Source organism: Vicugna pacos, chromosome 9, assembly GCF_048564905.1.
Source record: "Vicugna pacos chromosome 9, VicPac4, whole genome shotgun sequence".
NCBI classification, from domain to species: Eukaryota; Metazoa; Chordata; class Mammalia; order Artiodactyla; family Camelidae; genus Vicugna; species Vicugna pacos.
The window spans coordinates 32,153,959-32,167,378 of NC_132995.1; the positions used below are offsets into that span (position 1 = coordinate 32,153,959).

At 48.0% G+C, this 13,420-nt stretch overlaps 1 protein-coding gene across 3 annotated transcripts in view; it reads left to right on the top strand.

The window, feature by feature from the left end:
* GNAO1 (G protein subunit alpha o1) overlaps positions 1–13,420 on the top strand; it is a 150,388-nt gene that overhangs the window by 39,850 nt on the left and 97,118 nt on the right. The window lies entirely within an intron of this gene.

Sequence of the window (13,420 nt, forward strand, 5' to 3'; positions counted from 1 at the left end):
CATGACAATCTCCAGGTCCATTCATGTTGCTGCAAATGGCATTATTTTAATCTTGTTTATGGCTGAGTAGTATTCCATTGTAGATATATACCACAACTTTTTTATCTAGTCATCTGTTGACAGACATTTAAGTCACTTCCATGTCTTGGCTATTGTAAATAGTGCTGCTGTGAACACTGGGGTGCATGTGTCCTTCCAAATTAGAGTTTCTTCTGGATATATTGACGTTCTTTTTTAATGTTAGTAATGTTAAATGCTATACAAATTTGTTGAAGTTACTTCTGTTGGAAAACAGGTTCAGGGGAGCCATTGTTTCCCCCCAACTCTGCTTCTGCTCCTGGTATGTTTCCACCCTGGAGGGTGCAAAACAGACAGCAATAGACTCAGACCTAGCATGCCCTTCCACATTAATAACATTTTGTTAAGCAATTAATACTTGTTTATCATAAATAATACCTGTATATATTCCCACTACTCAAGGAAGCCACAGTTGGTATTTTTGTGTATATTATTTCCAGACTTCTTTCAATTCTTGTGTACATGTTTCTAAACAAAAATTAGTATCAAACTGAGCACATAATTTTGTTAACCCTCCTTATACTCAATATACACTCTGAAAATTTATCTATATCAACAAATACAATTACATATCACTTTGTGTGCCCTGAGGATCTCTTAGAAGATCTTTCTTTTTGTGTCTCTCTTTTTGCCATCAGAGACAGAGACAATAGAAAAATACACTTTACCGTTGGATCACAGACGCACATCTTGGGCACCTCTGATAGTTTTGCACTGGCCTATCACAAACACTCCACCTAAGACCCTTCTTGCTCTGAGTTGTAATTATGAGTATGCCTAGTCCATCCGCCATTGCCAAAGTGAAGGCCAGCTCTGTAAAATGCACCACCAGCTTTGGCACCATGGAGACTGAGGGAAGTTGCCTTGGTGCCACTCAGAATCACTGAGTAGGTTTTCTCAGCAAAGAAAAAGGGACTATATTTTAATAGAACTCTCTTTGGTAATTAGATGATAAAAAGGAGCCAGGTCAGCTTTCCCCTCCCCAGCCTAGGTTTCCTGCAGCTGAAAAAACCCTCCGTGGACAGAGAGGGTCCTAGGGACATACTGGGCAGGCCCTATCCCCAGCTGCTGAGCCCCCAGAGAATGGAAAGGCACCCCCAGATAAGAATATCTGTCCCCTTTTGGAGCCTACGTCCAGAAGTGCAGCGGCATCATTTTCTGCAGGCTTTAACGAAGAATCGTTTCAGTGATGAGTTCTAGAGAGAAATGCTGAATGTTTATTATTCTGGGAAAAAAAGGTTAAGAATCTCCATATGTAGAGCAGGTTGGCTAATATGGGAACTACTGCATATAATCCAGGTGCTGGGCCCTTGTAAATGTCATTGTTAATTGTCACTGGAGACGTCAGCCCTGGATCTTTTTCCCAAACTGAATGAATAGGATTGCCATTTATTCATTAAAATAGAGAAGCAGATAGCATATATCATCTTAGGGTAGATGACTCGGCAGAGGCTGGGCCAGTCCTTTGGAGTGTGAGGGGGTCTGAGCAACCTGCCTTGAGCCATTCATAAAAGTCCTGTCTCCACAAAGGTACTCATAGGTCAAGCTTTTGAATCAGAAGAGCAACTTGCCATTGTCCCCTGGGACTGCAGAAGATGAATGGGTGGGTGATCTGGAAAGTGCAGCAGGAGATTTCATATAACACACCCTGGATTCAGGGCAGGGGCTCGGCCAGCCTCTGATGTCTGAGGGAGAGCTGGAGACTCTTCCTCAAGTGCATCTGAAAACCACCTCGGCAGCCGCTGGGGAAATGACCCTCACTGGTTTCAGCTCAGTCTGTGTAGGGCTCAGAAGTGGCAAGAGGCAGGCTTGGAGACACTTTCTCTTGTGGACGCTATTCCCTGGGCCTTGCTTATGCATCTAGGTATGGAAGGGATTGTGCTGCTCTGCATATCAGTTTGGCAAACCATTATTGGGTGCCCCCTATGTAGCCTCACCTCCAGGTGTCTGCAGATGTGAACACCGGTAACCTCACTCCCCAGGGCAGTATCAGTTTTCAGCCACTTCCCTAAAATAGCTGTGTTTTGTCCCATCACTCCATCATGGCCTTGTTGAAAGCTTTTATTGGGTGGTGGGTCCCATACATGTATGCATTTGAACATGTCAGTTTGATGGCATTTCTTCTGTTGTCTGGGACTTTTATCTGAATCTCATATTAGAATCTAATTTTTCCCATTTCTGTAGACCTTTGCCAATCCCACATGGAATGCCTGTACAAGATCCTAAGTGGAGCTCCATGACTTGATCTCCATTTGATCGACTGCTCTTAGATTGTTATTTCCTCCCTCTCTTCAGGCTCAGGGCTACTCATGGTCAGGTGCTAAGGGTAACAAGGTTGTGAGCTGTGAAACAGGCCAAGGTTTTCTCCTGAAGTGAGGTCATCCTTCAGAGCCCAGGTGTGTGAGGGGTGTTTAGAAACTATAATACGACAAATTTTCAGTGGGCTCTGGTTTGATTTGTCTCAGCTCAGGAAGGCCACCCTTGTGCAGAGGGAGAAGGCAGGTGATAGCCAAGGCCAAGGTGTCTCCAGAGGAATAGTGCTCCTGCCAAGAGGTGGCATTGGCACTCTCTAGGGCTCTCTCTAGGGCTCCACACTCTTCTTGCTTCGTGTGCTTGGTGGCTTTGTGGAGCAGGGGCAGTCCTGCTGATGCATCCCAACAAGAGCCACACAGGACTCTTCTATGACCCTATAGTGCTCTGATGCTGCTCCTGTAGAGTTTCCCATGGTGGCTTCAAACACTTTGAGTGGGTGACAAAGCACAGAACCTGTGTTGTGATTCCACCATCAGGGAATGCCAGTCTGAGCAGCAGAGCTGGGAGTTGAAGCATCACTTCTCAAGCCCCTTCCTCAGCCTAGTGTGCAGCATTGAAGGTGCAAGGACGACTATACATAGCATACTTCTCTATCGCTAAGTGGGGGGAAGTGAGCCCCTTTTCTGTTCTCTTTCAGTCCTTCTGATCAAGTCAGGAGACAGTTTCATTTGGGCACTAGGATGTCTTTAAATCCCTCTAAGTCTTGCTAATCTTCCTTTTCAACAAAGAGCGTTTTATTACATGGCTTATTATATGATTTTGTTTCTATTGTATTTGCTTTCATGGTTATCTCTTATTTAAAGCATGTGATATTGGTTTTTCATTTAAGAAATTTCATAAAATTTCTTTTTTAAATAATGATATATTTGTTTCCAGTATGTAGAATTAAATCAAATGTGAATCAAAACCATGAGATACCACTTGACACCCACTAGGATGGCTAGAATCAAAGTCAGATAACAACTAGTGTTGGTCAAGGATGTGGAGAAACCAGAACCCTCACACACTGCTGGTGGGAATGTAAAATGATGTAGCTGCTTTGCGCAACAATCTGGCGGTTCTTCAAACAGTGAAAGAGTTGCCTTGTGACTCTTCAGTCTGACTTTATGTCTTCATGGTTGGAAAACAACCCAAATAGACAAAGGGATAAACAAAGTGTGGTATATCCATACATTGGACTATTACTTGACCACGAAAAGGAATGAAGTATTTACACATGCTACAAGGTGTATGAACCTTGAAAGCATTATTCTAAGTGAAAAAAAGCCAGTTATAAAAGATCACGTACTATATGATTCGATTTATGTGAAAGCCCAGAATAGAGAAATTGATGGAGACAGAAAGGAGATTACTGGTTCCTTAGGTGTGGAAAGGGGCGTAGAGGGAGTGGGGAGAGGAGTGATAATGAAAGGCTGCAGGGTTTCTTTTTGAGGTAATAAAAATGTTCTAAGATTGACCGTGGTGATGGTTGCACATGCCTGTGAACATATCAAGAATCCTTGAGTTGTACACTTTAATAGGTGAATTATATGCTATGTTAATTATATCTCAATACAGCTATTAAAAATATTTGAGTACTTACTAAGTGCGGGAAGAGTTCTACGCATTCTTACCTATAGTAACTCATTTTCACAATCACCTGATGAGGTAGGCCCTGTTGTATGGATACCCTCCCCATCTTGCAGCTGAGGAAACTGAGGCAGAGTTGCCCAAGGTACCAGTCTCACCTTAGCACGAAAGGAAAATGAGGCACAGAGTTCAAGGGCTGCATTCGTGGTCATGCAGCGAGCACACAGTGGAGGCAGAATTGCAGGTCGGCACCAGACCCCTGCTCTCGGCCACTCACCATGCTGTACTACAGGCGAAGGAAGGGCTCCTTGTCCTGGCAGGGTTACCATCTACTTGAACATGTGTACATAAAAGAGAAAGAAGCCCCAGAAACGCTGTCTGGGTGACCATCCTCACTCACTCACTCTGGGGCTTTAGCTGAGACACAGCATTACTAGGCCTCCATTCCCTTATTCCTTAAACCATACCTTAGGCTGGGTGCAAGAGGGCCCCGTCCTGGGGTTCCTGAAGGTAGGAATGTGGGTCTGTGGACGACCTTTAGCATTAAAAAAACACTCCGGCATGATCCTATCTGTGATCAGGCTTTGCGGGCTAACGAGACCGCAGAGTCTTTACTCTTGGCTGGAATTACATCCAACCAGGGCAGTAACCCTGGTTACCTCAGGCTGATGAGAAGCTCTGATTAGCAGTTACGTATCTGAGTCTGCTTAGCAGGAATAAGAAATTGAATCCTTCATTTCTTGAGAAGTGCTGTGTGATGAAATAAGCCTTCATAGCCTGTTTGGGGGCCACTGAGTGGGGAAGGCCAGCTGCAAGTCTGGGGCTTCCACCTCTCTGTCAGACTGTGATTCTCCAAGGTCATTTGACCCCCATAGGACTTACCCAGGACCCCCAGGTTTCTGGTCACTTAGATCCCAGCGAAGGAAGCCTTCCCTTACCACCCAGGAGTTCCCCATGGAAGGCTGGAGCCAAGGCGGAACAGTGGGTGTGCTGGCCACCACAGCCAGGCCGAGCAAGCACTGTGCTGTCAGAAAAAGGAGCAGGGCCCTCCGTGCTCTGAGCCATCACCTTTTCTATTTCTGTAGGCAGAAGGCAAGGCCCAGGTCCCATTCATCAACACCATCCTCGCTCATGCCTGGAGAGCTCTGAAAATAAGCCAGGTTAGGCATGCTGGCCCCTCAGGCCTACTCCAGCACTAGCGTTCTCTGGCACTAACCATCAAAACCTGTTCTACTAAAATGTTTTCCACTGAGTAACATAGTACCTTCGGGATCAGCCCGTGCTAGAGTCTTAAGACATCTGAGCCAGGAAGAAGCCTCAAACAACATGTAGTTTAGAGATGAGGAAATCCTTTTGGTTTGTTTAAAAAGCTGCCTCTGCAACCACCGTTAGTCCGGGAAGGTGCGGCGTGCACTCGGCTGCTGCTGCTGATCTGATCATTGGGGTCATTTAGCCACTCGCTGAAATCAGTGAGGGCCACGTCTCCTCCGCGCAGCCGCTGGGTTCAGCCTGTATGCATTTGTCCTGGAGTCACAGCCTTGATATTCCATTCGATTCCACTTGGCTGGGACAATGCTCAGGGTTTTTGTGGAAGAGCTTATGGGAACCCTGGCCAGTTGAAGGGTGGAAGGCCCTAGAGCGGCCAGAAAATGCTGCCCACTGACTCACTCGTTAGCTCACAAACAGTGTAGGCATGGCCCCAGGTACTGGGGAAGTATGAAAGAAGTTGACATGGATGTATTCCTGACCCAGAAGGGGCTGACGGGTGTATTGAGGGAGGTACATCTGTGTACCAATTAAGGCAGAAAATATTAGAACCAGTTGGAGGGCTGGGACACTTGCGTAGAGGATGCCAGAGGCCCACGGGAGGTTTCTGGAGGAGATAGCATTTGAGCTGGCCTCTGAGGAGTAAGTAAGATTTGGGAACTGATATGGTGTACTTTCTCTGTCAAAACAGGACCCACTGAGAACAAAAAACAAAGCAGTAAGACATTCAAAGTACCAAGTCTGGAGACTGGAGCTGGGCGGGTTGGGTGGGAGGGTTGGTGGGGGCAGGGGTGGTCCTTGTCCTTGAAGATCACCAGGGCAATCCCTTCCCCTCCCTGTGCTGGGTTTCCCACCCTCACAGTGGTGGGACTGGGTAAGACAGATGGTCAGCCGTTTTCTGCTCTGACTTGTAAAAATCTAGTCCTAGCTCCTCGTTTTTTAGAAGCACTAATGTGCAGCTACATCCATTAGGTGCTGACAACGACCACACACTGTGCTGAGTGCTTTGTTTGCACCCAAAGCACCCAGTGAGGCTTAGAGGTCCAGTCACTTGCTCACCAGGTTCATCCATTCACTTAGCAAATAGTGGCTACTTCTGTGTGCCAGGTAATGCCCTAGGCCTAACATGATGAATGGGGCAAACACAGCCTGTGCCCTCATGGAGCTTATAAAGTTTTATGTAGGAGAGGGGCAGTAAACACACAAATGGATCTTATTATAAACTATGGAAAATGCAGGCATTTTAGGAGAGAGGCTAACGGGAGGTTTATAATTTAAATTTGGCACATTGGAGGTAAAAACGTCAGCAGGATTCAAGCGCGGGTCTTAGCGAGTTCAGAGCACACTCCATAAGGACCGCCCTGCTTCTTCCCAGCTGAGGTCTCTGCAGGCCCCTGAGTAGTCAGAGATGGAAGTCAGGTCTTCCTGCCCTCTGGGGCAGCCTTCTTTCTTCACAGCCCCCCTGCCACTCAGGGCACATCCCTGTCTGCATGACTGATGGGAAAACATGGCTGATTCCCACAGTGCCCTCTTTGAGGTGAGGTCAAAGCCCTAACATCCAAACTCTCCTTTCCATCCACCTTCTCAGGGCTTACAAGACTCGGATCCTCCTGAAACAGTTGGTAAGCTTTCCTCAAAGGTCATGTTATGGAAAACCCCTGCCAAAATCTGCCCGCTGTAATCACAAAGGGCATCAGTGAGAAAACCTCTTCAGCAGAGTGTCTGTGTTCATGGTAACATGCCCAGGTCACAATCGGAGACGTCAGAGCCCTGTATACAGAAGCAAGGATCTTGTTGCAGGCATCCCTGGGCCCTGACATTGCCCTGATGTTCAAGTTCAGCATCTCTGGCTAAATGCAGCTCTAGGAAACTTCCCAGCTTGGGGGCCAAGAAGGACAGGGAGCCAGGTGTTCATACAGCAAAGGTGCTTTTCCTCTGCGAGAAATAAGGAAGAGCTCACAGCACTCCTGTACCCCTGGTACCCTGCTGGGGACCTTGTTCTCTGTGCTTCCAAATTCTCTCCACACGACAGTCTTTCTGTGGCTCTCCTTTCCTGTCCCACAACCCTTTCCCTAGTACAACCCTCTCATCTCCTTTCCCTGGACATCAGCCTCTTCAGAAAGATTTTTTAAAGAGCAAAACTGTAGTTTATGTTTGATAACTAAATGAATTAGTCAGATAGGCCTTTTTATTATGTAATATTTTGTCCATAAAAAGAATATATGACATCAATATAAGATATTAATAAAATATCCATTTTGCCGAGTTAAATCTCCCATGTGACCCATCCCTAGAGTAGCAGCCTCTTTAACTGGCCATTTTTCCTCTTCCCTCCCCAGTCTAATCCAATATCCACATGCCAGCTAAAACAGTCTTTGCTCAGCTCAGCTCCCTACAGTCACTGCCACACACACACACACACACACACCACGCACACATGCACGTGGCCGACTCTGCACTGCTCAGAGCACGCGGGCTGGGACTGGCCATCCTTAGCGGAACAGAGCTGCCTGTGCCCTGCACTCTGCTGCCTCCCTGCCTTGGGCTGCATGGCTTCCTTTACCTGGAATAGCCCCCACCCACATGTCCCCTATCTCTGCCTGTCACACCCACCTCTCCTTCTAGGTCACAAAGTGTCGTGGTTTTCCCAGAGCTGCACCTGATTCCTCCAGTCAGCTGAGCCCCTTTAGAACTTGGGTGGTTTTCCTTTTCTCTTGAGGCATCCAACATTTTGCTACTTTGTACTGATGTTAGTTTTTTCGAGATCTTATCTCACATACTAGATTATAAGCATCTTATGCGCAGCCCCGTGTCTTTGATTTGCAGGGCCTGGTGGAGCACCTGGCACATAATAGATGTTCAACGCATAACTAGACTACAGTGAATTGAACAGTCTTCCTCTAAAGCCCAACTCACATCCTCGTCCCTGAAATCCTATAAAAAAGTGTGTACCCCTTTGTCTCCCTAGGAGACCGGTGCTCCTTGAGCAGGAATGTGGTTGATTCTTGATGAATCCAGGCTGGATGAATGAATATTTGCAAACATTCTGCCCAAGATGGAGGGATGGACTCAGTGCTTTTAAGGCAAAAAATTGTTTAGCCTGTAACGCTTCATGATAAATAACCCTCACGAAATAATACTTGGAATTGGAAATTAAATATCTTGTAAAGAAAAAGCAATTGTGATATTGAATGTGCATTTTCACACACACCAGTTGAAGATTGCAGCTCTCAGAAAGTCGTTCATAAAGCTTTGAAGTCTCTGTAGGTGTCTTTGGGGATGAGGGGTTCTGAGAGAGGTTTTGTCTGCACGGTCTCACTTGGCGGTGCCTTTAACAAAACACAAACTGCTTGCTTTAAACGACACTGCTAAAAACATGCACAGTTCTTTGAAATGATTTTTAACAGTGTAACGTATCTATGCCTTTTTAATTTTACTGTCATAACAATGGTTAGAGAACTTAACAGACAAAATTTCCACCACCCTTCCTTGGCTGCCATTTCTATTTTTCTGTGCTGCTTTCTAATCTTTGTCCCTATGTAACAAGGAAGCTTTCATTTCTGGCCGAAATGAAATGGAAGTGTTGATGTGATCAGATTATAAGCATGAGATCTGATAGACAAGTCTTGTGAGCACCTACTGTGTACAAAATCGTGTGCCAAGAGCTGGAGAGGATGTGAAAAGAGTTTGTCCACTGAACGGACATTTACAAGTTCTTGCTCCATGCCTGGAGCTGCTCTGGTTCCCGAGGTGCAGCTGTGAGTAAGACACAGCCCCAGCTCTCAGGGGTAGGGAAGCAGACATCAAAGAGATTTAAGAAAAGAACATGTCAGGGACAGATAGGCTATAAAGAAAGAGAAAGCTGAGTGATAGGAGTAGAGGGAACAGCTATTCTATGAGGGTGCCTCAGAGACATCCCCTCCAAGGTAAGTTTACAGCACAGATTTGAAGGAAGTATGGAAGTGAAGGAAAAGTGTTCTTGACAGAAGGAACAGCAAATGCGATGCGCAAAGGCCCTGAGAGGGGAGCATTTCTGATGTGTTTAAGGAGTAGGCAGAGACTTGTGCAGCTGGAGTGCAGTGGGGGCAGGATGGGGACACAGGAAGTCAGGAGAGGGTGCAGGATCGTAGGGCTGGCCACGTGTGAGCCTGTAGTAAGGACTTGGACTTTTATGCTGAGTGTGATGGGTACCTGTGGAAAGTGCTGATGTCACTGAGGAGAACAGCCCAGGGACAAGGAGTGGAAGCAGGGAGATGGTTAGGGGGCTGCTGGAGTTGTTCAAGAGAGAGGCTGTGGTGGCCTGGATCCGGGCTGTAGTGATTTAGACAGGAGGTAGATCGGTCAGGTTTAAGTATGTTTTGAAGATGAAGCCAACAGGATTTCCTTTCATACTAAATGTGAGTGTGAGAGAAAGAGGAGTCTAGGGTGAATTCAGGGTTTTGGGCCTGAGTAACTGATAAAATGGAATGTTGCTAGACCTAGAGGAACACAGGTGGACCAGGTCTGGACAGCAAAGTCAGGAATTTTGTTTGGACATGTGAAGCTGGATGAGCCTCCTCCAGAGTCCGTGGCAGACACCGCCACAACACTCTCCCCTGCTCAACCCAAATGTGGCCTCAACATCTCAGCACTGTGCTTCAGAAACGCGCTCCTGGAAAGAAAACATTCACCTTCCTGCTATTGACAGAGAATCCAGTGAGTGTGCACTGGGGGAGGAGGCATGATCTGGGAAAGTTCCCAGGAGGAGAGAAGCTTGAAGTGAGCTTTCGTATCAGTTAGGGGACTGTTGGTTGCAAGTGACAGGAAACCCAACTCAAAATGGTTTAAACCATATAGGAAATTATTAGCTCACATATCAAGAAGTCTGGAGATTAAGCAGTCCCAAGGTTGCCCAATGAAACACTTAGCTGGTGTCACACACCTAAATCCAAGGACATCTCAAAGAAGGGATTCTTGAAGAACTTGAAGGCCTGGGCGGTTAGACTAGGAAAGGCCACTGCTGATATTCCCCTGAGCAGCTCCACTCGTGCAGAAGATGGAACATCCTCCACTTGAGCCCTGTGCTGAGGCCGGGTTCAGATGGTGGCTCTTTGGTGGAAAGTGGAGCACGCAGGACAGTGTCTTCCTTTGGAAAACACAGCCCGAAACTGATACTGATGCTTTGTCGCTCCTGCCTTCATTCAGATTATGTACCAGACCCTTTTAGTTTCAAATGATAGAAATCCTACCCATATTGGCTTAACTGAAAAAGATACTTGGCAGCCATTGAAAAGTGTGGATCCAAGGGCTGCAAAGGTACCCACAGCACTCGGTGTCCGTCCTCTCTGCTTGCCTCCCCGTTAGCTTCGCTCTCGGATGGGCTCACTCCACAAGGCCACAAATCGCTGCCTCAGCCTCAGGCCATACCCTCCTCAGCTTCAAATCCCCGAGGAAAGCGTGTTTCTTTCCAGGATATCCCAGGAAAAGGCTTACTGCCTCTCTCTGATTCTGACTGGCTTGCTGCGTTCCCATCCATGAACCAGCCACTGTGGCTTTGGGGAATGCAGCGTGCTCCCACCATAATGACACTGACCTCCAGTCGGGGAGAGGTGGCGCTGCAAACTCCTGATGCTGGCAGAAAAATGAAGGAACAGTCAGTAGTCCCAAGCCACAATTATCCAACCCAATATTCTGCCTCCAAGTCCCAGATAACCTACACATTGGATTTCAGCATCCCCTTATGTGTTTCAGCAGCCTACAAGAGGCTGTGACAAACATCTCGCTCAGTCCTCATAATGTCCCTGTAAAGGTGGTTCGGTGGCAGTTATCCCACTTTACAGATGAAGCTCAGAGAAATTAAATGACTTATTCTGGATCATCCAGATAGTACATAGCAGGTCTGCCCTTTGAACCCAGGTCTTCTGACCCCAAGTCCAATGTTCTGGACTATTCTGCTAGCAAACTTGCCCATTATGTTTAAGACTCACTGTGAATCTGCATGTGTATTTGAAAAGAGAAGTTCTTAAAACTGCACAAATGAAATCAAGTTGAAGAGTCTGCTCAAGGAGTTACCATCTCTTAAAAACTTGCAGTATGTAAATGGTAAAACAAAGAACATCATTAAGCTCAAGGATGTGTTTTAATAGCAGTTAATTAACTTTTGCAAATAGTCAGCAAACATTTTCCCTTCTGCTGAGATGGGTCCTCGGAAGAAGGATTATAATACAGAACCCCAGGTGGTCAAGTACCAGTTGGATTTTCCTAACTGCCTCCTTCTAAGGAAGAGCTCGCCTGTGGGTGAGTCTCCACACACTCCCCAGCCCCGCACTCCCTTTGCCAACATGCAGTCCCCTGATTGAGGGTCCTACAGATCACGTGGCAGAATTCAGTCTGCCCCCAAGGTTGACATACAGAGTTTTCCCTGCAGGACTCGTTTCAGGACCGGGGGCATGATCTGCCTACCCTCACCTCTCCCTCAACTCCAACTCTAGTCCATCAGCCAGGCTACCATTTTCTCTGATGAACAGGTGGCTCCGGGTGGATTCTAAAGCACTGAGTTAGATCTCTGGCTGTTTGGAAGTACTTTTTCTGGGATCTAGACAGAACCAGAAGGCTTCAGGCCAGAAGGCACCTGCTGCTGCCTCCCATTCTCTGAGGCCCTGTTTTATGGATAAGAAGTTAGACTTATTCCCTACAGAAGGAGCAATGGACAGATAAATTACAAAGAGGGTAAAAAATCATCCTCCTACCCGCAAAGAAGGGCCATACTGAGAAGGATAGAGGGAAATCTCCTGTCAGATGAGCTGATCAGGCCAGAAACGTGTCTACGATTCATTGAGAACATAAATGAAGGTACAAGGCGAGTATAGGTTCTGTGCTGTCTCCTCACTGGTTACCACTTAGCCCCTGGTTGACAGAGGAGCAGTTGGTTGGGTGGGACCACTCCAGGAACCCAGGTCTTCTGATTCTAAGTTCCCCAGTTTGGCCCCCAGGTGCCAGGCTGCTGGCAGGACCCTCTCAGATGGGGGTTAGGGGAGGCGGTGAATCCTGTGCTGTACCGGCAGCCCCGCAGGCTTCCGGGCACCAGGAGGGAGTCAGGGCGAGCTGGCGCTGGTGGCGCCTCGGTGAGAGCACAAGCTTCGGAGTTACAGAAGCCCGACTCTGCCACCTACTAGCTGTGTATCCGTGAGCAAGCAAGGTCATCTCTCTTGGCCACCACTTCCTCCTCTGTGACATGGGGATGATGATAGTACCTTCCTCAGAGAGTTGCTGTGAGGATGAAATGCGATGGTGCACATAAACCACTGAACACGACGTGCAGCGTGGAGTAGTGCCTCGGTGTGTCCAGGCAGTGAGGCTGTTCACTCTTCCATCCCGCGACTGAGGTCTGAGTCCTCCCCAGGGGCTTGGGAGGCTCGCTTCACTTCCAGCCGGCTCTGAGGGTCTGTGGCCTCGCTGAGCTGTCAGACCAGGAGCAGCTCATCCACACACCCTCCCCGGGAACCCTGGCCTCAGCTCCATCCTGTTGTACCTTCTCAGGGGCAGCTGAGTGGGCCCTGTCTTCACAGGGGAGAGATGCCCCGGGGCTCTGCTGTGCTGCCCTCCCCCAGCTCGCGGCCATCTGGCAGGTGGAGCCCCAGCTGCCCTGAGGAGGTGCTGGGCTGGAGCCACATCCTGAGGCTGGGTGCCGGGGAACTCGGGGTGTGGGCCAGCCTGCTTGCCTCACTTGCCTCATTCCGGGAGTTCGGCAGGGAAGTTGCGCCTGCCTGACCTCTGAGTGTCCGATGAGATAGCAGCAGCGTCCGCAGCGTCTCTGGAGCCAAGTGTTTGAGCAGGAAACCGTGTCACCCCCTCCAGGCCCCTCTAGCCTGGCCCAGATTTTGGCCAGCTCTCCCAAAAAGGCTCCCTCAAGGACCATGGGTCTGGTGCCAGGACCCGTCACCCCCGCCCTTCTTCCATCTCACCAGCAGTAGCGTGTGACTCGTCTTATCTCAGAGATTAGCAGGGAGGAGGCCTGGACTTGGAGTCAGGAGGCCGAAGGTGAGCCCGGCACAGCTGCTTGCCCACTCATGACCTTGAGCAAGTCACATTTCCCCTCTGAGCTTTTTTCTTTCCTGGAAAAAGATGGGGAGAAGAGACCAGATCTCCTTTTCTCCTTAATAGGGTATGTGTGGATGTCAAATCAGATAACCATAAGGCAATGCTTAGTTGTTGG